Source organism: Engraulis encrasicolus, chromosome 21 (assembly GCF_034702125.1).
Source record: "Engraulis encrasicolus isolate BLACKSEA-1 chromosome 21, IST_EnEncr_1.0, whole genome shotgun sequence".
NCBI lineage: Eukaryota > Metazoa > Chordata > Actinopteri > Clupeiformes > Engraulidae > Engraulis > Engraulis encrasicolus.
Genome location: NC_085877.1, coordinates 46,791,350 through 46,796,349, shown reverse-complemented (window position 1 = coordinate 46,796,349; position 5,000 = coordinate 46,791,350). Strand labels below are relative to the sequence as shown.

The window sequence follows — 5,000 nt, the reverse complement described above, 5'->3', positions numbered from 1 at the left end:
AATGATAAAGGGAACACAGGTGGACACATGACACATCTGTAGAAGTAGTTGCCCTGAATCAAATAAAGGTATTGTAATAAATATACTGATTAAAAACAAATAAGTTAAAAAAGCTGATTAAATTACAATATATAAAAATTTAAATGTGATATTTAAAAAAGATGATAGTGATATAGGGAACACAGATGGACACCACCACATCTGTAGAGGTGTCGCCCAGAGAAGGAAAGAATAAATGATAAAAGAAAAAAATAAAACAGATGAGAGGAGGATTATATTATAAAATTAGGAAAGGTATGTAGAGAAAACAAAACAAGTGAACACCACCCTTTCTGTACAGGTGGTCGCCCTACAAAACGACGAGAGATAAATGATTTTATGAACAAAGTGGGGTTGGGGGGGGGGTATAGGGAAGGACGGACACCACCCAGGTGGTTGCCCTACAAAACCATGAGAGAGAGAGAGAGATTATTTTATAAACAGAGGAGGGGGGTATAGGCATAGGAAACACAGATGGACGTTGCAACCTCTGTAGAGGTGGTCGCCCCCTGAAGAAAAACAGAGGAATAAAGAAAGGAGAGTAGAAGATAATACAATGGTGGAGAGGAGGAGAAGAAAGTGGAGAAGTGTAAAGAGGAAAGGAGTAGATGAGATGAGAGAAGAGATGAGGAGAGACGAGAGGATATGTGGCCCCTTTCAGCCATTTAAGTGAACTCAGACCTGTGACTCAGCATTTTCTGTGCATATATGAACTCTTCAAAGTGTACCCAGACCCCTTGGAAGTGAACCGTACTGAGACCTTTATTGATGTGGTCTCAGTACGGTTCGCGTATGAGTCCTGACAAGTTACGCTTCAGAGTAGGGGTAATCACTTAAGGAGGGTTCGAGAGGACTGTGTGTGATCAAAAAGAGGACTGACACACCATAATAGCCTAACAGGACCAGAAAGATCAGACGGTTCTTTTTGTAATACACTCACAAAATGAAAACAGAACTGAGTCCCTTTGCTGTTGGTTCACTTTTTGGTCCATTTAAAGAGGACAGAGTTTGGTTCACTTAAAGGGGACTAGGTGTGAAAACACCCTAACAGAATGCCTGAATAAAAATCTGTACAGGCACAGCAGATGAGATGAGATGAGATGAGATGAAATGAGGCAGGGCAGGAGACAGGAGAGATCTAAACAGAGCTGAGAGACACACACACACACACACACACACACACACAGACACACAGACACACACACAGACACACACCGCACTTTCTACCTGCACTAAACACACACACACACACACACACACACACACACACACACACACACACACACACACACACACACACACACACACACACACACACACACACTGCTGCTGGTGTACTTGATAGACCTATTTTTAATATTTATTTTTCTTCAAATGCTACTATTACTATGTCAGAACGCTATAAAGGACTTTTAGAAAAAGCACAACAAAATACCTCCTCTTAATGTATGTTCTCTACAAGTCTTCTGTTGTCCAGTCTTGCACTTTAAATGTCTGTATGAGCACTGTCTATGTCCATACTGTCTTATGTCCATGTATGAGTACTGTCTATGTCTATACTGTCTATGTCCTTACCTAGATTAGTCTATGTCTGTATGGGAAAGCAAGAAACGTTATTTCAAATTCGTTGTATGACCAGTGCATGTAAAGAAATTGACAATAAAACCAACTTGACTTGAACTTGAGATTCCCGAGATTCAAGGCCAATGTTCACAGGCAATGGAAAGAGTAGAAGTCCACACACTTTAGCTCCACGTTGAAGCATTATTCAGGTCGTACATCGTACGTTCGACCCAACAGGGTCTTCATCAGACATATCGAAAAGAATACCTTCAACCTTCAGAGCGGAGCTACAGTGTTGCAGACATTTTGCTCTTTCCATTATCAGATACGCCTTTATCCTGCACCTAGCCTCAGCGAGTCGGGATGTGCTGTGCATACTCTTAGGGCAGTGTTTCTCAAAGTGGGGCGTAAGCCCCCCTGGGGGGACGCGGAGGCATCTCAGGGGGGGTGGGGGGGGGGGGGGGGGGGGGGGGGGGGGGGGGGGGGGGGGGGGGGTTTGGGGGCGTGTGACATCTGATTTTTGACTTTTTTTCCCCCAAGGAAATGATTTCCTGTCTCGCCAATAAGTCAATACGTTTAAAGCCCTCACCAACATTATATTATTAATGGTCATGGATTTGAATAGCATAGGAAATAAACACACATCTGCATTCGACTGCAGTCCCTCTTTGTTTAATCTTACCAGTCAGATGATTTTGGATTTTTTTCTCCCCAAGGAAATGATTTCCTGTCTCGCCAATAAGTCAATAAGTTTAAAGCGCTCACCAACATTATATTATTAATTGTCATGAATTTGAATACCATAGGAAATGAACACAGATCGGCATTCGACTGCAGTCCCTCTTTGTTTAATCTTACCAGTCAGCTTTCCTTTGACTCTGCGCAGCGATCGCAAAATCATGGGGGGTGGGCTCGGAAGCATTCAGGCCCTCTGAAGGGGGGAATGATGGAAAAAGTTTGAGAACCACTGTCTTAGGGTGAATCCCATCACACCCCTTAGCCCTATCCGTTCCCCTTTACCTCCGTTTTGCGCGTCCACGTGTAGACAAATGGGTATGGGTGCGGCGAAGGGCTTTCCACCCACACACACACACACACGCACAAAGAAGACAGGCCATAGACATGAGAAGTAAACAGAGGGCACATGTCAGGATGTGATAGCATGAGATGGGAGATGAAAGGTCCCAGCCCTTAAGCTCTGCAGCCGTGTGTGTGTGTGTGTGTGTGCGTGGGTGTGTGTGTGCGTGCGTGTGTGTGTGCGTGCGTGTGTGTGTGTGCTTGTGCGTGCGTGTGCGTGCGTGCGTGCGTGTGTGCGTGCGTGTGTGTGTGACAGTATGAGTGGGGAGAGGACCCAGCCCTCAGGTCCACAGCTGTATATCTCAAGAGTGTGACGATGAAAAGCTTGGGCAGCAGGAGCAAAAAAAATATGAGAGCATAAAGACAAGAGGGGCAAAAAAAGGAGAGAAGAGAAGGACAGATGAGAGGAGAGCTAAAAAGATGAGAGGAAAGAAGCAGACGAAAAGAGGAGAAGGCGCATGCTGTAGTGACATGCTGCTGGAAGTGACAATACGTGAATTGAGGAGAGGACAATACTGAATGTGAGGAGAGAAGAGAAGGACAGATGAGAGGAGAGCTGAAAAGATGAGAGCATAAAGACAAGAGGGGCCAAAAAAAGTCCCTGAGAATTGAGGAGAGGACAATACTGAATGTGAGGAGAGAAGAGAAGGACGGGAGGATGAGAGGAGAGCTGAAAAGATGAGAGGAAAGAAGCAGACGATAGAGAGATAAGACGAGAGAGTAAAAGAGGAGAAGGCGCATGCTGTAGTGCAGTGTTTCTCAAACTTTTTCACATCCAGGAGCACTTTGTCCCCCCAACAATATTGAGGGACCACCTGTCAGTTGACGGGTGCTAATTTGACACTGCCAATTGCGATGCAGATCACTTACTCTTTATTCACATTTACAAGCCTGTCTTATTGGGGTGAAAGTGAGACTTCAGCTATGTTTAGCTATGTATGTAATAATGTTACAAATGAAGAGCTCTTTTCCAAAACGCTATATACACCATTTTTGACTTTTTGCATTTTAATGTTGGAATTGACTGTTAAGAAGTCCTATCATCTCTGTGTGAATTCTTGCCATTCAAATGTTTTGAGAACATACGTTTTTCAACATTGGTAAAATTAATTTTGCAATGCAATTGAATAGAATGCCCAATACAAAATGTACATTTCCCAACACTCTATAAAATGGATATATCTAATTTTGGAAAAGAGCTCTTCAAATATAGCCTACTGCTAGCTTGTCTTGGAAAAGTAGAAATGTAGAAGTAGAAGATGTCGCGGACCTCTAGTGGTCCCCGGACCACACTTTGAGAATCACTGCTGTAGTGACATGCTGCTTTGGAGGTGAAAATAAGGGAGAGATGGGCAGGGCCGGCACTAGGCATAGGCAGACCAGGCGCTCGCCTAGGGCACCAAATGTGTTAGGGGCACCAAATGTCTTAGCACAGAATTAGAAAATTAAGTGCAATAAAGCATTACGCGTTACATTGACAATTATTATTAACGGGCACTCAGTACAAGTGTACACTCTAAGAAAATTTCCCTGCAAAATAACGGCAGTTACTGGCAATTATATTTACCTGTAATTCTACTGTTATTTCACACCAAAAATCAAATACAGCTCATTGCTGTTTAATGTATCACAGTATATAACATTTTTTCAGCAGCAATTGAACTGTTAAATAACAGTACTCTACAGAAAAATAACAGTACATTTCAGTTAAAAAGTTGAATTGTACTGTGTGATGACAGGCAAATACTGGGTCATAGTTGTATTCATGAATATGGCCATGGCAACTTCCCACCCCACCCATCATTCTCCATAACTGTGGTACCCTGGCCATGTTACCACCCCACCCTCCCATCGTTCACCATGACTGGAGTGCCTTGAGCATGATACTATGGCGCTATGCTGTATTGAGAAAATGGTTTGCGGTGGTCCTTTGAAAGTGTGGGCATGAATAAAATTTCAGAGTACGCAGTGCTATGTTACAATGATAGTGTGCAAGGTGGGCTTTTTACTGTATCTCTTGATGAGCCAATGATGAATATAGCATTGGTCAGTCTTTAAAAAAATATTTTACACCAAGTAGCACAGCAAACAAGCAGCACTACAAGCTAGCTCTCAAAGCAATGCCTAATTTGCAGCAGGCACATTATATGCAACAATGCCACAAATGATGCCACATACAGCAAGCTTTCACAAAGAGGAAAGTGTGCAAGCATGTAAGCAAGCTTGTAGGCAAGCTTGTAGGCAAACAAGTGCTATGCTGTGCCATGCAGGCCAGCCAGCAGGCAGGCAAGCAACTGAAGTGTTGATAGTCCAGATTTATA

General features: G+C 43.3%; 1 protein-coding gene across 1 annotated transcript in view; it reads right to left on the bottom strand.

Moving 5' to 3' along the window:
• The window catches only part of LOC134437447 (phospholipid-transporting ATPase ABCA1-like), a 633,180-nt gene that overhangs the window by 154,901 nt on the left and 473,279 nt on the right, over positions 1-5,000 (bottom strand). The gene's annotated exons all lie outside the window — the stretch shown is intronic.